We start from the raw sequence: 15,488 nt of genomic DNA, 5'->3' as shown, positions 1-15,488 counted from the left end.
CAATTTGTTTATTTATTTATATCATTTATAATCAGTAAATAATACGATTATATTCTGTTTGGGAATTTACTATAGGATACTTGTCATCTTATCGTGAATTTGTTAAACTTAAAAACTTTTGCAACAATTTTATCATTTTGGTAAAATGAAAAAAATATAGATTCATTTTTTTCATACTCAAATTTCTTGGTTCATGAATAATCAGAAGAAAACCAAAATATTTTTTCCCTCAATAACGTTGAAATTTAATCTTTCTATTACCTTAAGGATTACTATAAAAAATGAAAAAACTAAGGAATAAAATGTGGACAAATAAAACAAAATGAGACAAAAAAAGTTCATTTTTCAAAGTTCAGTTCGTTCAAGTTGTGTTTATATGATGCTTTCACACGTCAAACGTATAAATCCAAAATCATTTTTGTTTCATACTTGTTTGTATTTCATTTTAAATGTAGAAGAAAAAACCCCGTAATATTCGATTTGTTTTTTTTTTGAACCGGAATTTCTTATTTTATCAGTTGTGGTAAGAAGGATAACAACAACAACAACAACAATAACAAACAAACAAACAAAAGTTAATACGATTTTGTTTGCGTTTATTTTCTCGTTGATTGAATGTGTGTGTGTGTGTTTCTTTTCTAAAAATCGGGTAACAGTATTTTCCATTTAATTTTTATGAAAAGATATATTTTTTCATCCTTTATATTGTAGCAAAAATTGGTTAAGTAGAAAAAAATCATTAATTTTAATACCAGAAACTACAGAAAAAAATAACAAGAAAATATCTTGGAGAAATATGAGATTTGAACATGTTGAATATTTGAGAAAAAAAATATCCGTATCGAATATCATTGTTCTTTTCCCTTTCTTTTTCTCAGTTATTAAGAAATTGAGCAATGATGAAAGACAGGAAAAATTATTCAATTCAAAAGATCTGATCAGATATATGCATTGAATTTCTTTCAATAGAATAAGAAAGGTAAAAAGTTATAAGATGATATCGATAAAATTGATTGATTTTTGACGACATATACTTCATTCGATTGTCATTATTAATGTTTGAAAATGATGATCAATGATGATTTTGGCAATGGATTCGAAGCAAAGAAAACAAAACCAAACTCGAATAACCGGTCCATTTTTTTGATTGAAAACATAGTTTCCTCATTTTTCATTAAAAATTTTATCAATATCTTTTATCAATAATATTGAAATTGGCAAATAATGTTGTAGTTTGAAGAAGAAAAAAAAACATTCTTCTCGATCGATAATCTTTGGCAAGATTAAATTTATTACCATTCTTTTTTTTTGTTAATGCATTGCAGTGAAGCTATCGTTAAGATTATTAAATTCTGGAACCCATCAAAACATATATATAGTTTCATAAATGGATCAATCGATTCATGTTAAAACTGTGTAAAAAATAAACAAAAATTTATTTGTTGACAATCAACAAATCGATTCATTTCTGTATGATTATGATCACGGAAATTTTTTCCCTATGTGTTTTTGCTCTTTCACTCACTCACATTTTCTTTATATAATTCCAGAAATAATGAGAATGAAACATTAGCTTCTTGCTGATTTGAAATTTTGAATTTAATTTGAAAAAAATGAACCAAAACAAATCATAAAATGATGGCTTAATTAAAGGAAAAAATGACTAAAATTTGCACAGAAACAGAATAATTCGGGTATGCGTATTAACGTATGAACAAAAAACAAAAAACGAGTAGCCAGATATTTATCTATTCTTTTTATTATTCTGGCTCTGTTGAGGCGTTGTCTGTCAGCTTTGTGTGTTTAACGCGATTCTTTTTACTTTTTTGATTTTGTTTGTCAAACTGTACATTTTTTTGTCAATGTTTTTTTTTGATCGATTGACGTAGAGATGATGATGATGACATTGGATTTTTTTTCGTTCGTTTTGTTTGTTTCCTTTCTATTTGGCTATTTTATTTTTTTCCTAAATGATGACCATCTATGGCTTTGAAGTTTTCTGTTGTTGTTTTTGTTGATTTTCTTTTATTTTGTGAGATATACGTTGATGCTGATGTGTGTGTGTGCGTTTGGCGTTTCATTCGTCATAATAACTTCCAATGTTTTTTTCCATTGCAACCGATCATTCATTAAGGGAAAAAACTTTATGAACAAACATTTGATTTAGACACTAATAAATGAAAATGATAAACAAAATTCTGGAAAGTTAGGTGTAAATGAAAAAAAAATCAAAATAAAAAATATTTCGGCTACATTGATTCTATTTACCTTAATATAAAAATGATGATATGTTATTCTTTTTCCCATTATATTTGCGTCAATCATTTTATTAATGATAATTTTGGAAATTTAATTAGAAAAAAGTTTTTTTTTCATCTACAAGAATGAAACAATATTATGTAATATTTGATTAACAGTTTGTGATAGTTGTTTATTAATATTTCGTCGATTAATTCTACACAGGACAGAATGGCAAATCATGTATGCAAATCAAATGGAATGAAAAAAAAACAAAAGTCGAAATATTTCGAAGAATTATTGTCGTTTATTTGTAGAAAAAAAATTACGAATTCTTTGATGTAATGAAAAAAACAATAGGAAAAACAAAATGAGTGCAGAAAAACATGAAAGGAATGTTGAATGAGAAAAAAATAGCGAACAAAGAATTTCGAAGAATGCCACAATACTTCATTCCTCTTTCTCAAAGAATTTCTCATTAATGTAAATAAATGATTCACTTATCTATGACTTTATCTAATTTTTTTTTGTTTATTCAGTTTTCTAGCTACTATATGTTATGATGATGCTAGGCAACTAATGGCAATTATCTTGATTAAATAATCATCATAGAAAATATATCCACAAGGAAATGGGAAATAGAGATATTTTCATTCATCAATGGAACGTCACCTTTAATTTAATATACTATCGAAATATTTTACTTGATGATCATTTATTTAGGTTTATTTTTTGCAAAATTTCAACATCACCAGTCTATGTTTGGTGACAAATTATGACAGAAAAAGAAAATATTTTCAAAATAAAAAAAAATCAGGAAAAAACTTATTTATTTTTTTTCCTTTTCAAATAGGAAAATTTTACCTTCCTGATACATTGTTTCCATTGAGATATGTACCCGGTAAATAGAACGAAAGAATTGAATCAAATCCAATTGAATGGAAACAAACAACAGTGGTGGAAAAAAATGCACATTTTTGGTTTTTTCAAGTAAATTTTCTTACCAAAAGAAAAATCGCACATTTGCCATCAACAATCGAAAATTATAATGAAAGAAAATGGAAAAAATGTATAAGAAAAAAATTTTACACCATTGATTTGATCATATAATAGCTTTTGTTTGTTTAAAAGAAAAATACTATACGATTCTTGTTTTGATTCCCTTCTTTTTTTCATTCAATTGTTTGGTTTATTTAATGTATCAAATTTTATTGGCTTCAAATGTGTGTGTGTGTTTAGATCATCATAATGATGATGATGATATTTTTTTAAATTAGAAAATGATCTTTTCATTGCACTTTTTTCCATATGGATAATCGCCAAAAAATAAAAAAAGACAATTCATTTTGATAATAATATTTGGTGATATGTCCGATGATGATATTTTCATACAATAAAATGATGATTTTTTTTTCTCTTATGAAAAAAATCCCATTGTTATTAACATTTTCTACATTATTATCATTGACAATTTATGCTAAGATTATATATTTTTTTAGGATGCTAAAGGTGCAATCACATTTTTTTTTGCTGAATTGCTTTATTCCGATATAAGAAGACCAATTAAATAAAAAAACATTATCAAATAAAATGGCTAATATCGGCGATGATGATGATAATGATTGTTGATTTGAATAAAAATAAAATTTTCTGGTTATGAACAAATTACAGAAAGATTTAATCATAAATACTCATATAAAAACTGATTTATTATTATTATTATATTTTTTTTTTTTTTTTTTTGACTCTGGTCACAAGATATTATCTATCTATTTGTTAATCAACATCAATGGGTTTCATGAGAATATCAATTGTTATAAAAAGGTAAAAAGTTTAGGTGAAAGGAAAAAAATTGAGGTCATTGATTTGGTTCTGATCTTTAACATTGATACTGGGATGACAAAAAAAAATGTTTTTATTTCATTGTTTTTTTGATGTCATCTATAGAAATGGATTTCGATGTAACCAATCATTTTTTACAAAAAAAAAAAATGTGTTATGGTTTTCTAGGTTGCAGCATCATATCGAATGATAAGAAAAACAAAATCGTTGTTGTTAACATTTTGTTGTCATAGGATTTACATTAACCAAAAAGTGATACATTAATATCACAAAATGATTATAACTCTTGTTTTAAATGATATTTTTTTTCTGGAACAATATCATATGACTATCAGCCACACCTTCAAATTGAAATAGAAATTTAAAACGAACAAAAAAAAAAATCTACCGTCGAAAACATCATAATTAGTGTTTATAAACGGCAGAAAAAAAAAGTTCACTGACCACTTCAGGTTATTTTGTTATTGTCATTTTTTTCCAGTACAATATCAATTGATTGCATGTCATTGCCAACATCAATAATTTTCTAGGATAACGAACAAAAAAATATTTGATACATTTTTTTGTTATTCGTTATTTCATTATCCAGGATATTATTAACATTTAGCTTCCTATTTGTTTTCCTCTTTCAGAAAAACATGTTGAAACTAACTGTTTCATTTCATTAGTATTTTTTTTCCAACAAAAATAATGGTTTTTTCCTTATGAATCATACATACGTAAGCAAATGCATACTATCGATAGCAAAATTTAAGATTTTCATATTTACAAACAAGGTAAAATTAACACATTGTGAATGTCATCGATCATCGATTAAACTACGATGTTTATCATCATCATATGTCAAATATAAAGATAAAGAGAGAAAGAGAAAAGGAAAGAAGAAAAAATTTTCGGGAAGTAAATTTGATTTATAATAAAATTAAAAAGCCTGATTCGAATGGTAATCCATACAATAAGATTGAATTTTTTCTTGTTTTTACGATATGGCGCCAAATTTTCAATTTGTTCAATGTATATCGCACCTATTTGTAACGGATTTGGAAACATTTATTCACGAAATTCAAACCTAAATACAGTTTAATATTGCACCATAATGCAAAAAAAAGCTGTTGCGCTAAAATATTATCATCATTTCACCCAGGATCCACAAAAAACACACAGATACATCAAACTAAACAACCACTACGACTATATTGTTATTGATCGTTCCCCGTGTTGTATAAAACTTGCCATGATCAACCTAACCTAATCTAACAACAAATAAAACCAGCCAAGCAACCAGAATTATATGCAATAACAAAGAACAAAAAAAAATGATGATGATAATATAATATTTTATCAAGAAAGGAGAAAAAAGCCAGATCGATATATACAAACAGAGAGAGTGAGAAAAAAGATAAAATGGAAAAGAGAGAGGATACACAACAACAACAACAACAACAACAAAACATGATCAAAAGGAAAAAGAGAAAAACTCTATGTCCATAGAACTAGCAGACATCATTTCTATTTTGTTATGCTTGTATGATGTGCGTGTTTGTATATGTTTGCCATTCGTATATTTGTTATACGGATAGATTGGTTGGATTTTTTTTCTGAAAATTATTATATTTTTCTTCATTTGAAAAATTTAACAAATCTTTAATTCAGTTTGCATTTGGCACTGAAACCTTGTATGTGTTTATATAAATAAAAATAAAATGCACTAAATTTGTGATTGTGCAATCTTTGTTTTTGTGTGTGTGTGTGTGTGCAATAGGAATTGAATGAACAGCTACAAAAAGCTGAATTGAAAATTTTTTTCCATTAATTTATCGTTCAAATTTCCCTTCATTAGTATTAAATGATTGATTTTTTTTTTGTTGGTTCGATTTTGATTGATCAACGATCATTATAAATCCAATGGATATAACTGCAACAGTCAATGATGATATTGATTGATTGAATATCGAAAAAAATCATCATCATCCTTGATGGAAAAGTGTGAAAGAAGTGTTTGTTTTTTTCTTGCGTTTTGAATACCCGAGATATATTTCATATTTCTTTCATTTCCCATCATCATCCGATTTGTGATTGTTTTTCATGTTGTGTATATTGGTGTGATTTGATTGAAAATTGCGTTCGACCAAGAAAAAAAAACCAACGCCCGCTTTTTTATACATAAAATTTAATTTTTTTTAATACGCCTCCATACCAATATTGATACAATAACAATAGAAAAAGAAAAGGAAATTGAATAAGATTGGAAAACTTGAATCCAAAACGCCCAACGACAACGACTTTTGCCAACATTTAATTTTGATTTTTTTAAATATTGATATTTAGTAAATAACAGCAACGTAATAAAAAAAAAATTTCATCATTAAAATATAGAGATTGTAAAATTTTTAATTTAACGTCATCAACCACCAGAAAAAAACCGACAACAATCTCATTGTGTGAATGTGATTAGTTTATGACGCCAATTGATGATTTTGTTTTTTTTTCTGGAAAATTTTTCAAACAAATTAATGAATTTTTTTAGGTATACAATCGGTGTTCACTTGTTTATTTTGATATTTTTGATTTGGAAAATAAAAATTTCCATTTTATCGATTAATTTGTTCCCATCATTATCATCATCATTTGTTTGTGACATCATCAAATATAGCCATTCTGTTTTTGTCTTCACGTTGTTCAAATCAAATCACGTACTTCAAAATTATTATTAAAAATAAAAATAATAATTGAAGGCAAAACGTTGAAAAAATTGAATGATAATAATAATCCACATCAATATCGATAAACATCCTTTTTTCAAATGAAAAAAAAAACAAAATTTTCAATAATTCAAGCTTGAAACAAAACTCGAAAAAAAACACGACAACCAATCAAATACTGTATTGAAGGATAAAAAAACAGGAAAAATAATATAAAATAATATCCACAACATCCAAGCAACATGTAAATATCTGGAGAAACAAAAAACAAATAGAGAAATAAACTAAACATCAAATAGATCAAACCAGAATCTGTTTTTTTTGAATGTCAACGTCAACCATTTTGTCGTCATCATTTTCCCAAAAAGTATAAGCAAAAAAAAACACCCATACACATACAGGCATGCACATGCATATTATATTTTAATTTATAAATATTAAAATCATTGATGAATCGGCTGAATATTATCATCTATTTTTTTGATCATATAGTGTGAATTTTGAAATTACTTTCACTTGTATCATATTGATTGAATAAATAAAAAAAATTTCATTCAAATCATATTTTTTGTCAGTTCGAATTAAATCAAATAATATTTTTCTTTGATAGAGAAAATTTTGTATACAAGCTACATTAATATCATGATGTCCGCATCCTTCTAATCAATATATGTGCATCAAGTGTGTGGATGTATTTAAATTGTCATTTTAAATGAATTTTTTCCTAATAATGATTTGATAGCCAAATAACAAGATAATTTGATCAATTATAATACCACAAGTCTTTCAAGATATAAAAAACAACGATACCTCTTCTTTATAGAAAATTAATAAATCAATCAATAAAAGTACCCTATCCAAATCATTATCATCATCATCATCATCATCAGGTACAAAAGCTACTTATACATTCACATTGAAATTAAAGTCACAACAACTGATTGATTGATCATCAAATTGTTGATAAGTGTTTTATTTTGTTTGAAAAAAATATATCTGTTCCCGATTACTTCATTCATATTGTCCATTCACCTTTGTGATTAATAAAATGATTGATCAAAAAATTTGATTGTGATTGATTGTTGATATCAAAAGTTTTATGTTTAATTTTTTCGAGATAATCATTCAAACGTCAAAAACCCGATGAGACAAAACGTATATGGCCCATCTGATCTAATCAACTAATTATATTAATGTGAATTCAAGAATTTCATTCGCAAAATTTCATCATTGTTGTTATGCAAAATAACTTGCTAAATATAGTGCAATTATCATCTCCAGAAATGTAAGTATCTATCGGGAAATTTTGTTGCTGTTGTTGCATATTCGTTATTGTTGTATGTTATTTCAATTAAAATTCATAAAAATGAATGCAAAAATGTAATAATAAAGTTTAAAAGGCATCATTTTTAATAATCATCATCATTATCGACAACAACAAACCAATGATTATGATTGATTTAATTTTATGGGAATAAAACAAGATTGATGAATCAATATGTGAATCAAAAGATGTATCTGATTTGTCAATGGACCAAATTGGCCAAATTTGACTTTTTTTTTTTTGTTTGGAAAAAAAGTCTAAATATATTTTTTTCAAAATTGGAAAATTTTCTATTTTTAAAATTTCAATTTTACTTTTCATACTATTTGATTTTCGTTTTTTTCATACATTTTTTTTGTCATTGCATTCAAACATGCATGAACAATCCGGCCTCCGGTTGGCATAATAATAATAATATTTTCCCATTCGATAATATTATGTTTGTGATAGTAAATGTGTCTTTAGAGAAATAGAAATAGAGAAAACTATCGTTATTATTATTATCAACATCATTTTTTACTATTTGAACAGCCGATCATTTTCATTTTCAATGCCCGAAAAAATGAAATGAAAAACATTATACAAAAAAAAAACTCTTTCAAAAAAAAATTTATTATTTACATTAACAAAATGTTTATTGTTTTTAATTATCCATTATATATTCATTGCCATTTGTATTTTTCCTTATGTTGCTGTTTTCTTAGATTTCCTCATGAAATGATGTCAGTAATTTCAAGAATGATGATAATTCAAGAAAATAAAAAATTTCATTCCAAAACAAAATATTTAATACACTCAAGTTCATCATCTTTTTTTTTGTTTGTGAAAATATCTGGAATCAAATTCTAATGAATGTAGTAAGAAAAAAATATTCATTTTAAAATGGGATCGAGGTTGAAATTATTCAATTCGGGGATAATCATCAACAAAATTGTTTGTGAAATTCCGCACACGAAAAAAAAACGTGTTTGCACATGTGCTACACGCGTGCACGACACACTTGCACACATTTTTTTTTGTATCCTCCCGTGTGTTATATATTTGTTGATTCGGCATTTAGGATGTTCAGTCATTTTTAATTTAGCGATGTGAATGAAAAACAAAATATTTCATTCTAACTATCAAAATCATTTCATTTCATTTCATTCATTCCATTCATACATTCTAATTGAAAGAATATATTGAAAAAAAATTAACACTACGTTATTTTTAACTTTAAATGGCAAACATTCAAATGATGATGATGATGATGAAAAAGTGAAGAGAAAAAAGAAATTTTCGTCATCTTCATCACATACACACAGAGTATACACACACACACACACAAATCAAAGCATATATGATACTTATTCTCATTTCAATTTTTTCCATGTTCCTGTCCAATAATAATGTGCATTGGGAAAAAAACAAAGAAAGAAATATAGCTTGAACAAAACAAAAAAATAAAGATGATAATGATGATGTTCTCGTTCCAATTGTTTTGATATTATATCTATTTTTCATTTATTTCTCAATTCACAAATTGAAAAGAAAAGTTTATACAAACAAAGATTTTCCAAAAGTTTGTTTCTGAAAACACACACACACACCGAAATGTATATTTATTTGGTTACAAACAAAACAAAATAGAAAAAAAAAAAATTAAATTTGCAACAACGAACAAAGACAAATAGGAAAAGAGATGTAATATACAAACAGCTGTAAATTGTTGCAAATATATGATGTGTTTGTGTGTCGGTCTGTTTGTATAATAATTTTTGAAAGATCAAAAACAAAATTGAATGTATTTGAAATTCGATGGATGGATGGATGAATGGATAGATGAATGATGCTAAACATGACAACGATCTAGTAGCCTAGTATGCATGAAATGGGTGAATGAAATGAGGATGGCAAATATGTTTGCGCCCAATATGTTTTTTTTTGAATATTGATAAATAATAACTATGAAGATGAAGATGATGATGAGAACATGGAAATGAATTTCGTATGAGAATGAAGATGATGATGATGATGATAGAAAACAATATTGTTGTATTTCTTTTTTCTTTCTCTCAATGATACTTGAACCAGGATTTCGATTAAGAACAAGTGAAAAAAAGTAAGAAGGGGAGACCAAAAAATTGATTGAAGCAAAATAACAATCATTATGATTGATGTTCGATGATGTTTATAAGGTATTGTATTACTTTGGATATTTTGGATTTTCGTTTTTGTTATTCAATATATTTCTCTGTGTTTTTTCCTGGTCGATAGATATAAATCTTTCTTTCTTTTTCGAGAAGAAAAAGGAAAATTTTTTTTTATCAAATATCAAATTTATTTTCTATAAATGTCCATAAATGTTAATAATGTAAAGTATTTTTTTAAAATAGCAATTGATGATAAAATTGGATTGGAATTTAACTTGATATTTCAGATACAAACACACGCACAATCTTATTTTTATTTATATTCTTTTCAAATATACATTATGAGCCGGCAACATGCCGGTTATCATCGGATCTGTTGTTTTTATATTAATTTTTCCCCTTATATCGTATTCATATGATAGTCTTGCTCACTCTCTGTGTGTGTGTGTGTGTTTTATTCATTTGTAAAAATAGAATTTTGAAGAAAAAAAATAGAATAGACTTAAAGCCAAAAAAATTTAACAAACAAACCAATAAAAGGAAGAATATTAACATCACATACGAATATAAATGATACACAAATCAAATATGAATGTGAACAATGTGAATTTGTCTCTTGTTTGCTGATGTTGCCAACATACACACACACACACACATTCGTACTGAATTTATTCGCTGAAAGCAACGAAAACAAAACAAAAAATTCATAATTCAAAATTTTTTTCCTGGTCATCAAATAAGATTTGGTGTTTATTGAAATTTCAATCATTCATCTTCAAGCACACCAATATTATGACACAAATGACGTCATTTATTTACCATACGTCATATGATGATGATGATGATGATGATAGAATTTTCAATGTTCACCGGGATTTTATTTTATTTTCATTCAATTAAAATGACAAATTTCCTGAATTCTAAGATAAAGATGATGATTGATTTGTTGACAAATGAAATTTATACATTAATGTTTTTTTTCATGTGAATGAAAAAAAGGATTCTAATTTCAAATTCACCTGATCAATGATGATTTCATCATCAACATCATCATAATATCGTGATGATTTTCTTTAAATCATAGAGAAAAAAACTAAAAAAATTGCAAATCCTTGCAAGTGTTGCAATGTTTGTCATCATTATCATCATTAATGATTATCTGCCAATTTTTTTGGTAAATTTTTTTGCACTTAATTTCGATCAAGACCGGCAATAAAAAATTGATGATCTTTTTCTCCAATATTGGCAATAATGAATTTACTTTTTCTTTCATTAATCGTTTTTCTTTCGAATTTTCATCGATCTTATTTTTTCGGATATTTTTGGTTATTTTTTATCATTAAATCAAGTCATTGAGTAGTGCATGTTTGTTTTTTTCTTTTTCTCCTGTTTCTTTTGACCATTTTCTTATTTTCCATATTTTTTTTTGTTCAATCATAAATTTTTTCCAATCGTTTTATTTTTGCTAGCTAATTCAATTTATCAATTTTTTCTTCTCGGTTGGATAAATTGATTATCAGTTTCGACGAAAAAAAAACAGATTTAAATATCAGTACCATTATATATTCTGGAATGAATAAAAAGATTTTCAATATAAAAATGCGTATGATTTTCATCATAATTTTCATCGCATCATTAGTTTTTTCCTGTTATTGAAATAACTGATTTATTCACTGTTTTTATGTTTAATGTTTAATTTTCCTTTTAATTTTTCCTTTTGATCATCAACAGGTTTTTTAAAGCTTTTGATTTTATTTTGTCATTCATTTTGTATTCTGTTCATATGATCAATGTGTGTATATAAAAATATCACCTTGATAATTTTTTTTTTCGATTGATCTTATCGATTTGATGATGATGATTTAGTAATTCAATATTGATGAAAATGATGATGATCATGGCTATTTATTTTTTTTCTGGTTTTATCCGTTGAAATGTTATATCATACGCTTACATATACAATCATCTATTTTAGTGCGAAATAAAAAATTAGTAATGCTCATCAATTATTAATACCGATTACTATTAAATCGATTTTTCATTTATTATCAGATATCTGGCCTAATTTGTTTATATAATTTGTTTGTTTGTTTTTTTGGGTTTTTACTTCTTTGATATAGATTATTCTATTCTGATTTTATCAAATTCAGATTGATTGAATTACATGTTTGTGTGTGTGTGTGTGGGAATAAAACATCGTTTTTTTTGGGAAATTTTTCTTTGTATGTGTGAATTTGTTTTTTTTTGTGTCTATGATAATGATGTCTGAAAATAATGAAAATAATGATGATGATTAAGATTAGTAGGAAAAGGAACGATTGTTTTATTCGATTTCCAGAAAAGTAATTTGTCTCTCATTTGTATTTGAAAAACTTTCATCAAAAATCATCTTAAAGATAAATATTTTGTTTTATGCTTTTAAATATTGAATTGAACATAACTTTTGGCTTTTTTTTTATTGATAATGATGGAGATGATGAAAAAAATTATGGATGTAATGGACTTCAATGTTTTATGATGATGATGATCCATCATTTCAGGCTTGTTTTACGTTTTTCTCTTTCATTCATTCATTAAGCTTCTGTACTAATCGAAAATACTTGGGTAAAAACACACACACATAGACACTTGTTTGATCAATTAATTAACGTAATAATTCAAAAGCGAGAGAAAGAAAATATAATCCAAACATAAAACATCAAAATAATCAATGCTGACCTTTTCATCACCATTTTACGATGTTTAAATGTTTTTTTTTATTCTATTAACTTTTCCAAATTTTTCCAAATAATAATTATTTAAATTGGAAAAATTATATCGTTTTTCCTTCACCATATTCATCAAAATAATGATTTTTATCAATTTCTTCTTTTATTTTGTTAATCATGGAAAAACATGATACAAAAACAAAATTTTCGACAAATGATGACCAAATATAAATCAGGACAATCAATTTTTTTTTGTATCTATGATGTCTATTTTGTTGTTGTTATTGTTATTACTTTTTTTTCGAAATCACCTTTATTTCATTATTTTGTAAATTTAATATCATTAGAAGTAAATCACCGCGGTGATCTATATTCGGAAATTCAGAAAAAATTTACATTATTATAATAATCATTTTTTTTTGAACAAAAATTATATATAGATCATATACCGTATAACAACATCTGTAACATTCTATCTAAATATCATCTATTTTGCTTCTCCCTTGTTTGTTCATGATAAAAAAAAGGTGAAATTATTATTTCTATATTTATTTATACAATTTTACTTTAATGGATCATCGATAATGTATAAAAATCATTTTTTTTAACTCTTAGAAAAAAATTGCTACTTTACTAATCATTATCAGGAAAGAAAGTAGGAAAAATCATCATCAACATTATTGATGATAATAGAAAATAATATGCGTAATCGGATTATATCCATCTAAATATATTAACATTATTGATAATTTGTTTCATCAATTCACTTTTTTGTTTAGCCATTTTTCATTTTGTTTCCAAATATATAATACGTTTAAAAAAAATTTATTTTGACCGATCCTAAATTTGAGACCAAAAAAAAATCATTACATTTGATCATACATTGAAAGTAGTTGTTTTTATATATTTGTATTTTTAAAATTTGAAACGATGATTTGTAAATAATAATGGCTAAAAATTTCAATTGTAAATTGTAAATTGTTTATTTTAGATTTTTTGTTGTTGTTGTTGTTGAATATTTTCAATGGTGAAAACAACAACAAAACGTTTCATTTCAGTTAAATCATGTCAATGGCCGGAAAATAGAGGGCAATCGGTGTTGTTCATTGTATGATTTTTTTTGTTTCTTTTTCTCTTTTCTTTTTTACTTTACTGGTCTGTTTATGTCTGTGATAATGATGATGATAATCATCATCATCATATATGATGGTCAGAAGCTTCTTCATTACGATTGCTGATAATGATGATTATGATGATGTGGACAACAAAATGGAGAAATAAACAACAACAACAACAAAAATGTAAAAAATAATATAAAAATTCCATTGATATCAACATCAATGATGTCATCATCATCGTCATCATTTTTTTACATTTGTTCGTTGGAAAATGTCATGTCAAACAATCTTTTTCTCCTATCTAATATTTCTGTCCAGTATGATTTTTGTTTCCAACAAAAAAAAATGTCATCCTCCTCTTTTCTATTGATTATTTATGATCAGGATGCCTTTTTTTCATATTTCAAAATATTTCTCCTTCTTCTCTTTTTATCCTCGATCGTGTATAATATTGCGGTCATAACAATTAACCATTTTTTCAAATATAAATATGTCATCGTCATCGAGAATGAAATTGAAAAAAAGACGTACAACAACAACAACAATGATTTTGCGAAATTAAAAAATAAAATGAAAAATTTCATTCAATCATCAAACTAGAAATAATAAAAAAATCCAATAATTTAATTATTTTATAGCCCATCCTCTTTGTATATCGTTAGGTCTTTGTTTGTTTCCTTTTTTTTCGTTGTTATAAACCGTTATATAATGAAAGAGTTAAATCATACGGCTCAATCAAATGACAATATATCGAGATATAACTGTTTTAAGATGATTTTTGTTTTCTTTCAATTCATCATCCATACAATTTATCTATTTTGTTCATACACAGAGATAAATTCATTTCTTACGTGACCTAGGCTCTTATATTTCGTTGATTTTTATACTATCATCATCATCATCATCATAAAAGATTAATGTCATGATGATGATGATGATGATGATGACAGAAAAACGAGTAAACGAATGAATGAATTTACGGATATTAACCATAGCGACGTATACTATCCACTCACAAAATAATAATTATTTAAAAAAAAACAAAAATTCTTGTCCCTTTCTCTGTCTCCGATTTTAAATTCAGTAAAATGCAACTTTCATTTATAATGATAATGTTGATGCAACACACGAACAAAAACAAAATAACAAATAGAAATTGTCATTTGAAGCCATTCTTATTGTTTTTTTTTCATAAATATAAAAATATAAACTTAATGAAGTGAACATTTTTTAAAATTTTAAGTTCAAAGAGATAAAAATTCACTCTCAAAATAGAATTTTTAAAAACAACAACATTCATTACATTCGAGACATATTTATTTAATACAAAAATTACGAATCTTAAATCAAAAAAACAAAATTTAAGCAAAAATATTGATTAACTGTAAAAGAACTTTGGTAAAAAAAAGTCATAAAAATTTATT

General features: G+C 25.6%; 1 protein-coding gene across 1 annotated transcript in view; it reads left to right on the top strand.

Moving 5' to 3' along the window:
* Window positions 1-5,567: 5,567 nt before the first annotated feature.
* The window catches only part of LOC113797393 (uncharacterized), a 34,684-nt gene continuing 24,763 nt past the window's right edge, over window positions 5,568-15,488 (top strand). Inside the window, 1 exon segment of the mRNA XM_075824869.1 lies at window positions 5,568-8,067. The gene's annotated coding sequence lies outside the window, so the exon portion shown is untranslated.

Source organism: Dermatophagoides pteronyssinus, unplaced genomic scaffold (assembly GCF_027571235.1).
Source record: "Dermatophagoides pteronyssinus isolate colony J.1.1.1.1 unplaced genomic scaffold, Derpt_VIB-CSIC_2022.12 sq0002, whole genome shotgun sequence".
NCBI classification, from domain to species: Eukaryota; Metazoa; Arthropoda; class Arachnida; order Sarcoptiformes; family Pyroglyphidae; genus Dermatophagoides; species Dermatophagoides pteronyssinus.
This window is presented reverse-complemented; position numbering and strand designations above follow the sequence as displayed.